The 12,536-nt window shown below is 38.6% G+C and overlaps 1 long non-coding RNA gene across 6 annotated transcripts in view; it reads right to left on the bottom strand.

Moving 5' to 3' along the window:
- LOC148727956 (uncharacterized) overlaps positions 1–6,254 on the bottom strand; it is an 8,076-nt gene extending 1,822 nt beyond the window's left edge. Inside the window, exons 1-4 of one of the 6 annotated variants that reach the window (XR_016002505.1) lie at positions 4,222–6,254; positions 3,152–3,204; positions 1,425–1,505; positions 279–325 (exon numbers count right to left, since the gene is read on the bottom strand). This is a non-coding gene — a long non-coding RNA (uncharacterized LOC148727956). Of the gene's footprint in view, positions 1–278; positions 1,506–3,151; positions 3,205–4,216 lie in introns of all 6 variants that reach the window. The other 5 variants (XR_016002503.1, XR_016002504.1, XR_016002507.1 and 2 more) reach the window with 5 other exon arrangements.
- Between the last annotated feature and the right edge of the window lie 6,282 nt (positions 6,255–12,536).

Raw genomic sequence — 12,536 nt, 5'->3', positions numbered from 1 at the left:
TATATCAGAAGAAAGCTTCATAAATGTTTACGATAAAAATATGTCTCAAGCAACTTTTCTTTTAAGGACGTGTCAAGATCCAATAAGGCGTGAAATGACCGAAGGGTCTTCTATTGAATTTATTGGATATGGGGTGCTGCAGCACGAGCTAATTCGCTGCACAGTCTTATTCACACTTATCACACAACACCTGTGCAAAGCATGTCAATTAAAAATAACAAATATGGAGGGTGCAGACTACTTTCAATAATTTATAGTGCAAGCAATTTGTTCCTTACCATCATTATTTTGTGTTTACTTTCCATTTACAGACTCAGTTGCATGGCTGTAATAAAAACACAATTCAAAAAATTTTACCTTTAGTTACTTCTTAAAGTAAGAAATCACAAGACTAAACAACAAGTGTAGAAACTTAGACATACTCAGGCTAAAACTCTGATTCAAAAATAAAAAACTACCCCCCTGCAAAAATAAAAATTATACCAGTCTTTGATACCATCCTGTTACTCTCCAATTTTTTTTCACTTTTCTTTGCTTTTAATTTTGTAAACACATATCATGCTTCTTCTCAATGGCAAGAGCCTGAGTTTCCAAGAAAACCCAAATAACCAGAAAGAGTATTGGCAACAAAGATAATCAAATGAGCAGTGGTATAAAACTAGAGCTTGGAGCAATTAACCGACCTGAATGACTGCTACACCCCATTCTTTTTTCCCAGGTCTATGTACACTAGATTTTGAGCAAAGAATGCAATACCTTGCCAAACATCTACTAGAATGACTCTATTAAAAGTGTGCATGATCATAATCTCTTGCTGAAATAGCACTCTTCACTTCAATGTTTTTATTACTACACATATGGAGGCTTTGGTAAGATTGTGGAAAGGAGGGACAACATTTGAGAAGCTAGGAGGGACCAAAATGACAGTGTGGCAGCCATTTATTCCCACTTGGATGGCAAAGTCTGGGGAACCTTCCCCTTGAAATTTAAAAGTTTGGATGTACAAAAGGGTCCATTTTTGGTCGCTATTTCCCAAGTTGGCTAAAAATTATAGCTACTATGAGGGAGAGTATGTGGAGGCACGGTGGCCTCATGGTTAGTGCGCTCGACTCTGGATCGAGTGGTCCGGGTTCAAGCCCTGGCTGGGACATTGTGTTGTGTTCTTAGGCAAGACACTACTCTCACAGTGCCAGTCTCTCCACCTAGGTGTATAAATGGGTACGGGCAATTTAATGCTGGGGGGTAACCCTGCGATGGACTAGCATCCCATCCAGGGGGAGGTAGAAATACTCCTGGTCACTTCACACTACAGAAACCGGAGTTAAGCTCCGGCCTAATGGGCCACTAGGCTCGTAAACAGACTTTACTTACTTTACTATGAGGGAGAGTATTGACATTGAATGAATGAATAGAGTAGCTTTTACCTATCTGAATACACAACCATTATACATAGCAATGTTCTCTCTGTGATGTCTGTGTGGCCCTTGATTGATTTTTACCTTTGCCTTGTACAAAAAATGAAATTGTGCTGAGGACAACATTAGATTTTGGGATATGGTGCTGTGATTTCTAACACAGAATCTTTAATGCGATTACTGATAGCAAAGAAGTTAATTACTGTATTTATCCATGTATAAGTTGACCCCCATTTTCGAGGTTGAAAATCAGATTTTTCATTATTTCTAGCAGAGAAAAATTCAGATCGACAGAAATTTCCCATATGGTTGATCTCTTATTTCTGAGAATGTATTGAAAACACGGTGAATTAAAAAAAACTGGAGAGCAAAATGTAACCATGTGCCGTGAAGTTTAGTAGCACTTGTTTACATCCCCACGATTCATGATTTAAGTATATACAACCACTTCGATTTACTGGAGAAGTAATTCACCATCTTTTGTAAATCGTTTTGAAAATGAAATCTTCATGCATTTAAATAACCTTATGAAAGGAGATTTAGTAGACTGAAGGAACACCGAAGAGCTTCAATGGATCGCTTGATGAAAACACAGCCATCTTGGAAACTACACAATATTTAACATAGATGGTCCAAGCACATAACAAACAAGACCGCACCAGAAAAGAGCATTTGCCAGGTCACTAAGTTACTGTAATCATTCGCTGAAAATGAGAATTTAGCACCAAAGCTGTAAGGAAAATTGTCTGCTCTACAGATCAGAAGATACAATAGAAATCAGCCCCACTAGGTTTCTGTTTCAGCCACATAAAATATTATTTCAAACTTTTTCATCGATGAAGAACGCACTGAAAACTGACAAAACTTGAACACAATTAGAACTGGTTTTGTGAACCTGGTTTTCCTAATGGACTTCAGGCAATTGTTATGCTAATTTATTGGATTGCTTGGGTCAGGTCTTTATCTATGACCTGTGTAAAAGACAAGGGTGATTTTTTGGGCTAATTTTTCCATCATAAAGAGTCGACTTCTACACAGATAAATACGGTGATACTTCAACGATAAATGTAGAGCATGGCAATCAATGAAATAATCGGTGTCTAATCATGAACTAGCTCTTTGTCAGTGACAAGTTTGCAAAATTAATATTGGAGAAGGGTACATTACTTCATACAACAGTTACTGTGAAACCATCATAATGAAAAATATGGCAACTGCTGCACTCAACCAGACCTCTTTGTGCAAGAAAAACCTGGAACCACTCATAAAAACAAGCAGTAAAGGTCTGAAAAATTTAAACCTTGCATATGTTGTTGTTTTGTGAAATATTGCTTTCTACATGTGCCTTAGCCTAAGAGTAATAGTAAAATGTACAGGTGCCATCTTTGTCTGTCAGTGGATTGAATCTATTGGGTGAACACCAGAAAAATAATAATATTTATACAATTAAAATGAGGGTTTAGTATAGGTATGCTGTGGTTCAGTTTCATCCTTAGTTTAATTCTTTTACTTTTAATAGAGGCCAAATTAATGGTGACACATCATCTCATCATAACTTACACTCTAGGAGCTACATTTTATCTTTCTTTACACAAAATGCATTTTCATTCATATCATTAACAAAACCAAAGGAAAATTATGCTTACACCAAGGAAAAAAATTAATCACAACATTCACCTTAATTTTTATAACTTAAGTGCATACTTTTCCAAGTAAATGTTTACAATGGAGCTTACCACCTCATTGGCACTTTTGTTTACTTTGCTTTGCTGCTGGTTGTCATCCATGCCTGTATGTATGAAATTAAGTAAGGGTGAAAAGATCAGTATTTTCTTTGCAAAGATAGTTGCAGCGAGTGTCTCCCCTAATATATGGATCACCAAAGGCTCACAATGAAAGCCAACAAGACCAAGTTCTTGCTAACACATGTAGGAGCAATAATTGCTAATAACAGGCAATAGTCTGTACTGAATTAAGTATTCAATTGTGCATGAATTAGTATTTATTTCATTTCAATATGTGAAACACATAGTTGAAAAAGTTATGTAAAGTGAGGTAACATATAACATGCATATAATCATCATATTCCTTATGATTTAGTTCAAATGGCTTTATTCTAAATAGATGAAAAGAAAGAAAGTGGCTTACATCAGCCACTGATTTCAATGAAAAAGCATATGTTATTAAGTGAAGAGTAATTTTGCTGCAAATCTGTCCTCTTCTGGGCGAGCAAAGAGAATGATTTAATGCATTGTAACCCAACTGTTTCTTGCTGGAGAGCATGGGAGAGAGCACCCTATCCTTTATAAAAGATACCAGATCTTCATCATACGTGTCAACAGTTTGTGAGTTAACTTTCCAGGATATATGATGTTTGACATCAACCATACCAGAGGTTGAATTTTTGCGTAGTCCCATACAATTACAATGAAATTATACATGTCTTCAATTCTCTCCATAAATAATAACCATCAATGTAGACACTACGAGATTGCTACATGTAACATAATCAAAATTATAGTGCGGCTGGAAGAAAATCACAAATTTTCGGTCATTGAAACACGGAGATCTGTCTCGTTTTTTAATTATGTATCATCTAGTTTTGCATGTCCCAAACAAAATAATAAAAAAAAAATTATCCCTCGACAAAGAAGGATTCAGTGAATCCAGGTTAGTAGTTACTCGGACGCTTTATCGGTATACATCTGACAGTATTTAGCCCGAAACTTGAACGCGATCTTTGAAGAATGGTTGTAATATTTCAATTTAACAAAAATACTAGCATGAAGCGCAACCGAAACCTTACCGTACTAGTTCCGATAGAAAAGCACAACTTCGATCACCAACGCACTCCAAACTAATAAGGGAATCGAAGCCACGAGGCAACGTCAAATTCTCGTCTTCTTAAGCTTTCCAACGTATCGAAGAAAATTTCGCCTATAATTCGCACTTAAAAACGCAACCAGAATCTTAATCTTTCACCAATCCGAAGTGTCCCACACGACACCAAGGATAGCTCATGAAACAAGGATATCCCGTGAAATTCTTAACCTTCGAGCGCGGAAATCTTAAACAAGGACCCTGACTATAAAAGGACACTTGCCCTGGGCAAGCCGTCAGTCATTTCACCCCTGACACCGAACTGTCGACATCAACCAGTCCGTGACCGTGCGATATCGGCAAAACTATTGTAACCGAAAGGTCACTTGCAGCCAGTGCATATCTTAAACTTCTACGAATTTTGCCATTTTCGTTTACGGCAAAGAAAAGATGATCGGCTCCACTCAGTTGGCTCCACGGAATGTACACCCGCTCGCGATGTCATTTCTGTAAGGAAGGCAAACGGCCAGAGGGCTAGCGGTGAGGACTAGCTTTTATGACCTTTATTATCTTTCACAAAAATCCTCTTCTCATACCGGTTTTGTATTGTTGTAATAAAGTGGTTAGTTTCTTGGACGTTTTGTCTACGGGATTTCATGTGACACTTATACAAGAACTCCTCTGCAATTAGACAAGAGATCACGCTGGATAGAATTTTTATTTGAATCGCGCGCAGTTTCTCCAACGGAATATGTGGTGTTGAAATACGAATCCCGTGGGTGCTCATATAAAATAATTTCGGTCACGGATTGGAAACATGTCTGGTTGACTGAAATCCGATGGAAAACAAACTATCATCGGCTATATTGCCTGAACGGGCCTCAAGAACTATTGAAAACCTCGACCTTTTCATAAGTAGCTAGTGAAATAGGCTTCTCGTTGCAACGCGCGTCTAAAATGTTCAGGCAAAAAATATCCTACATAGTGCCGTGTCAAAATACTTAGAAAACTGTGTTTTTCAAAGGGACCTATTCTCGAACTTCGCTCTATTTTTTTTTCCTTTTTTGAGGCTTTTTCTCCCCATAACTCAAAACGTGCGATAAAAAAATTGGACCCGTTTATGTCGGTTTGGGTGGCCGCGTCGCTGGCGAGATGAGAAGCCTGAGCGAACGAGCAAGATGTAAACAAAGAGGAGTGACTTTCACTTACCATACCTCTTTGTTCAGACCATTCGAATAAGTCTAAGAGTCGTTCCATCAAAATAACATTTGCCATCGGTGTTCGACTCGCTAAATGAAGGTGTTCCTTCAACCACTGAATTCTTGTCTTCACGCTTTCCAATCGCTCTTCCATTCCGGGCTCGACCGCCAGCTCCAGTGTATAACTGGACTCGTAGACTCGGACTCGTAGACCTCGCGCCGCTATTTTGGCTTTTTTTGATGGAAAATCCGCCATGGCAAAATAAAATGCAATTTTAAAGCTAAAGACTAGTTAGTGCGCGACCGTAGCAACGGTAAAATGGATCAATTCGAAGTGGAAGATGAGTTATGTCGCAACATACACGTACACACATTTACTTACATCTACTCAAATGTACATATATATACATGAAAACCACTCTCTCTGAGCATGTCACACTACTGAGATCCTCTAGTCAATGATATCGACGGCTCAAGAAGTTGACGCAAACGGAGGGGAGTCAGAGGGCCAGTACGACCATCTCGCGATAGGAGGAGCCGTTAGGAGCGCGAAATTCAAATTGCGATAGCCTAATTTTTTGAGTTTTGCAAATGAAGATCAGTATTTCTCCATTCGTCCCTTTTTAATCGTCAATAAAAACATTTTCAAGTGGAAATCAATTGAAACAAGACAAGGATATCGGTCTTCGTGTACAAATCTCTTTTTCCCCCTTCACCTTCCATTAGTCAGCCATCTTCGATTAGCCATGGAAGCAAAGATTGCGTTACAAGACGGGGGAGGAGCTATCCCTTTTATAGTCAGGGTCCTTGTTTAACGATCTTCTTGCAATTCATATTTTTGCATTGCATCCCTCCCCTAGTTGGGAAGTGACAAACAAGAGACACGTTCACAACGCCTTTTGATTGGAAGAAATAAAACCACATTCTATTGGTTATTAGCTGTGAGGACATAACTGCAACGGAGGACACAACTGCAACGCTACAACCGTCTAGGGAACAACATCGGGTCAGATCTCTCGCAAAACCAGAACCGTCACCGGAAGAATGGGGATCGAGATCTGCCATTCACTTTAGATCGCATGAGCAGTCGACCCCAATCACCTGATGAAGATTAGCAGTAAGCAGTCGAAATGTCGTGATCTATATCTCAAGTGACTTCATCGTTGATCTTATGACTTTCTCTACAGAATCTCTTGGGAATATAATTGATTGACAACGTGTTCCGGTCTTGGTTTCCATAAAAACTCAACAGCAAGGCGCTAATCGTTCGTAAGAAGTTTCCTTCCTCGATAATTGAGTCAGAACACGCCTAAGGTAGGTTATGGTTCGTCTAACAATACTAAGCCGGTTCACGATAAAAAGAACAGAGATCACATATACTGCAAACATAGGCATGCTACGCATCATGAATGGTTATTTTTTCGGATGGGTGGGTTAATGGGACATTTTGAGTGACTGACTTTTTCAATATTGTAAAGGTAAAAAGACATTTACTTTTAAAGTTTCTACCAAAAATGTCGTTCGATTGGGAGAAAAATAGACCCTTCCAAATTATTGGAAATAAACTCAGACGCAGGTACTTTGTGGAAGATTGGTCATTTTGGGTCCATTTGGAGACAGTTGTGGGATTGTGTCCGAGGCGAGCTGAGATATAGACTTAAGTGCGCTTAAGTATGTTTACCAAGGGTAATCATTGTACTGCCTTTAGGAGTCGCTCTTAGTTATCATGAATATTATACGCTCTTTTATAAAGTAATTTGGATATATCAACAAAGGTGAAATGGTAAATTGGCCACCGTAATTTATTCGTGTTTTTCTCGTTGTCATGTTCCCACCAATGACGTAGCTCCATTATCTGACTTTAAAAGCACACACAACCCACAATTCCTCTATTCGTTCCGACGAAGGGCTAACGCTCGAAACGTCAGCTTTTGTAATTGTTACGGTGGCCAATTTACCATTTCGACTTTGTTGATATATCCGAATTATCTCGTTACCCCCACCGACGCAGCCCCAAACAGTTTCTTTACAAACTATCAGCCTTTATTCTTTTATAAAGTAGTTGAGTTTGCGGGGTTTCAGAGTTCTTTCTGTTGGTAACATTATACTGTAATAGCGCATTAGTTATAAGATTCTCGGGGCCAAAGAGATGACGCCTTATCATGGTGGTTCCAATTGGTGTATCCCTGCAGTTTACTGTAAATGACGACATTTTGTCGAGGATTGAAGCGCCTCTCTCATTCACGGTCCTGGCCGGTGATTGCCATCTATCGGGCATCCTTAGGAGAGCCACCATATTGTCTGTTTATTAAGATGTTGTAATTGTGCTGCTCGGGAACAGAAAAGACGTTCTTAGGCTGGGATTTCATGTCTTTCCAGAAGCTGTCGATTAGTCTAGGGGCCGCAAACCAATTCAATTTGTCTGATCCCTTCGCGTTTAACTTCACCCCCTTCACGATATTTCCCCCGGTAGAGAACAATTCTTGCCGGCCTGTTTTAAAACAGAACATTTGCTATCTGGTAAAGGGGAAGGAGTGGAACGCCCTCCTTTAACAAGTAGAACTCGAAGAAAGTAGCCAAAATAATAAAGGAACTTTCCTGAAACTCGTTTATTAGATCAACATTTTAATGTCACAATTTTATGTCCACTCGACAACCACCTTGGTAGAAGCCATAAGTTTGTTAAAGCAGTTCAATTTCACCTGTGGTTTTTTGCCTTCCCCCTCCCCCTAGGCCTTTATAGATTATGCTAGTAAAAGTAGCATATTATGCTAGTAGCATTGCTTTTTTTGGCGAAATTATGCTAAAATTACGCTCTTTTTTCCAAATTATGCCCCTTTTTTTAAAATTACGCTTTTTGAAACAATTGGAAGTAAGTCCAAAAAATACATTTTTTAATTAGAAGCCGTTGGTCTACAAGAAAAAAACGCAACAAATCCACAATGAAATTCAAACAAACGTGTGGTTCATGTTAACATGCACACTAGTACTGGACTAGACATGGCCTACAATGTGACTTCCGGTTCCGGTGCACCCCAGACCCGGGCTCAGACCGTTTCAGACGCCGCCGCTCAATTTTTAAAATAATTTTTTAATTTTTTTTAAATATAGACCAGTGAGCGGCACTTCTGCGAACAGTAGTTGTAAAACTTCTTTTATTTTCCGACGCGTTTTGTCTAACTGTCGTAGACTTCTTTAGGGAGTTTTAAAAGTATAACTAAACGCCTGTATTTCTTAGTCAAAGTTACAGGGGCCGATGACCGTAAAGGCTTGGCCGGAATTACGAACGGGAACAGGCTTATAAATAAAGGCGTTTAATTATACTTGTAAAACTCCCTGAAGAAGTCTACGACAGTTAGACGAAACGTGTCGCAAAGTAAAAGAAGTTTTACAACTACTGTTCGCAGAAGTGCTGCTAAATAGTCTATATTTAAAAAATTATTAAAAAAAAAATTAAAAATAAAATCAGCCAATTTTGCCTTCCATTTCTTCTTTCTCTGATTTGAATCCCTTGGGTTACGGAATGGTTACTAAGAACCGACAGAATAAACCATAGCCTTTTAGCTCATCATTTGTTTTATTTTCCAGATGATGAGGCTAGAAATTCTACAATAAGCACAGTGAAAAACCCCTACATGGGCAACCCAACACCTTCCATCACCCAACCCAAGTTATGTGAAAAAAATAAACTTTATTGCCTCATATTTTTATCATCTGTTCCGGTGGAAGACAGGTCCAATGTGCTTCTCTTCAACTCTACAATAAGAAAAAAAAAAAAAAAAAGAAATGCCACTTCACCGTGATTAACCAAAGGGTTTCATTGTTATATAATTGAGTTGTCTGTTGAAATTCGACCTATTCATGTTGCTCTTTAGGTAACGGATAACTGATCCGGGGAGAAAAAGGGGCTTATTAATCCACTGGATGACGCAAACCGTATAAATGATTTCTGGTTTTTTATTCGATCTATTAAGGAAAACGTTGCATATTATTAGATAGGGCAAAACTACAGGGCAAACTACAACATAAGCGAACTACAGTGATTAATCGCATATCATCGACCACTTACTTCTGTGACGATATCCAGCAGATTATTCCTAATCACTCGTAAACACGGGGTGGCAGTTCAATAAGGCATTCGGTTGGCAAAATCATATGAAACGCTGGTCAGCGAGGGAATCTACAGCGAGGGAATCTACAGCGAGAGAATCTACAGCGAGGGAATCTTGCACTAATCTACAGCTTCTGGTCAGTCCTTCCTGAGTCTGCTAGAGCTGAGCGTATACTTAGAAATTTAATCAGAAAGAATTTATATTCAGTGACCTCCATATTAGATGTTCATTTACAATTATTCCACTCGCGCTTGTTGGATATGAGATGATAGATAGCCAACGGGGCGCGTAGCGCCGAGTTGGCTATAATCATCACATATGCAACAAGTGCGAGTGAAATAATTGTTTCATTAAAAACGTTGAATTAAATTATTAAATTTTTTTAAATTTTTAGCTCCCTTTTAATTTTAAGCTGCCAAGTATGCTTACCATATTTGTAGATTATGGTATATTGGCTGATACATCATAATGGCTAAGCCAATAAAAAGTCTTGAATTCTTTGATTATCCAATGATCTAGTTTTTAATAATATTCATTATACCCTCGAATTGTGTTTCCATATCTCTATGGAAACTTGCATGGATGTAGTTTTAGTTTGTTTCGAACCTGCCTCATCATCGACACTCTGGTGCGTTTGACCAGGTGGAGCAGACGTGGCTGTTTTTTTTTTTTTTTTTTTCCTTCTCAGAGGCCGAGGGGGCGAATAGGACTAGGATATAGCTCATTATCGTGTCCAGTGTTCCTCGTCCATCCAAAATAAAAGAAACGCCTGTTACATTGTCGCCAAGTACAGATTTACAGATAATCTTTTTCTGAAAAGCGGTGAGTTCTTTATCATGAATTTTCATATTAAATGATATTTCTTTTATTAACACAAGATGTAGTTGAAAAAAAGAAAAGCTTCAAAAATAAATTCTTCCTTCACACTCAAAACTATTCAAAGCGACGAAAGATGATTCACTATTTTTGTAACGGTTTAGTTTTTGTGAAGTTTACTCATCAGGTCAAAACGATCAAATTTGTTAGTGACAAAGCAGAATGCAACCAAAATGCCTTTTGTGTCCTCTAGACGACATTTCACAAAGCTACGAAGTGCGTTGTAAAACTCTCTGCAACACATGTTTTTTTTGTTTGTTTGTTTGTTTTCATTTTGCAGGAATGTACATGTTACGCAAAATCAAAATAAATACCTGAACGCAGGTAAACCACCAACACATCCCCAACTCCAACGTTGTCTGCAGCGGTAATAAAGCAGTCAGTCAAAAAACGTATAAACCTTTTAAAAGTGTTGAGGGAAGGAAATTCTATGAATACATAGCACCTTACCTCGATAAGGGTAAGAAATGTTAAAATATTTATAACATAAACTGGACTGTTTTACAAGGATTTCCACCCCTGAGAAAAGCCGTAACTGCGCAATTATAATATACATGTGTTTGATATCGCCGATCAGCAGCTGCTGACGCGTCACTCGTTGATGAATGACTGACAAAGCGTTCACTATTGCTGTACAATATTGTAAGTCCAAGGTATTTTTTCGAAATTTTCCAAAAATTATGGTCAATAGTGTTTATATGATAAAGAGAACAATAGACATGAGGTTTCTCTTCTCGTGTTTAAGTCGATATCTCACTCGCCAGCTGCGCTCACTCGCGATGTTTTGAGTCAAACAGGAGAAGAGAAATTCCCTGATATGTGCACGTGCCCATGTATTACTCTCTACTTAAGAACCAGAAATTACTTTCATTTGGTGTGTCATAGGCGTAAAAGAGACAAGTTTAAGGGAGGGGAGACTCGGGGGGAGAGAGATTTCTTTCAAACTCTTTCAGCACCTCCCGCAGATTTATACCATGGCCAACACCCCTTCCATGATATACTTACTGTATTGGTTCCAGTTCGTGTATCCTGAAAATTTGCTGTACAGAATGACGTTTTTGCGAGGAAGGAAACGTGTCTCCCATTTGCGGTAACAGGAAGTGATTCCCATCCATCCGGCATCTCTGGAACAGCCACCATAGTTCCTGTTGATGAAGAAGTTGCGATTGTGCCTCCCGGGAATAGAAACGATGTTCTTTGGCTGAGATTTCATGTCTTTCCAAGAGCTGTCAGGTGAGTTTGCTGGCCGAGAACCAGTTCAAGTTGTTTCTCCTCTGTGCATTGAACTTCACTTCCTTGACTAGCTGTCCACCTGTATAGAGTACAACTCACGCCTGAAAGAAAAGAAGATAAAAGAAAAGTTCTTTTCTTTAAACCAGTTTGGCAACAGGAAGTCAAGGAATGGATAAGTTCGTAAAAATGACATAACGGACCTTCATTCGCTTCAAATGTCGTAATTTTATTCCACGTGATAAGCGAGCGTTTCTATGGTGACCATTTCTGACCCACTTGACGCTTCCCGCCTAGAGTGATGATCAAAATTGCTTTTAGCCCGAAGCCAAATTCGAATGCATAATAGAATTTATGATTTTGAATAATCAAACGTTTGACAGTAATGAAATTCACATTTACTTTTCCTTTTCATGTTCAAGAGCCCCAAAGTCACTACATTTCAAAACTATTCTGTTCTTCTACTGATCCTTGTACTTGTTCGTGACGTCAAGTGCAGCCATGTTTTTCTCAGATGTTTGACGCGAGGTCAGTAGGTAGGGTACACCCTCTTATCGACTCCACTTACAGCATCGAAAACCTTTTTGAAGTCTGTTGATAAAAAGGGGAAGATAGAATTGTGGTCCTTCATGAAAAATTTAACCAAAAGATGAAGTCTGACGAGATTTCAGGATCATGGTTTAATAGATTTGCGAGACATAAAATTGATCGAGTTACCATAAATTTATCCGGTATCGTGATTTTCGATTTGTTTACGCTGTTGGCAGAACGAATGATTAACGTCTTTCTTTAATCAAAAGCAGAGCTTCAAATTTTCCACCTTTTTTACTGTGAAAAACTTGTTCTTAGTTCTGGGAAAACTAGTAGTACAGCGTGATGGAAAT

The sequence above is a fragment of the Stylophora pistillata genome, chromosome 6 (assembly GCF_964205215.1).
Source record: "Stylophora pistillata chromosome 6, jaStyPist1.2, whole genome shotgun sequence".
In the NCBI taxonomy this organism is placed as follows: Eukaryota; Metazoa; Cnidaria; class Anthozoa; order Scleractinia; family Pocilloporidae; genus Stylophora; species Stylophora pistillata.
The sequence above is the reverse complement of the archived record's forward strand: the minus strand, read 5'-3'. Positions and strand labels throughout refer to the sequence as shown.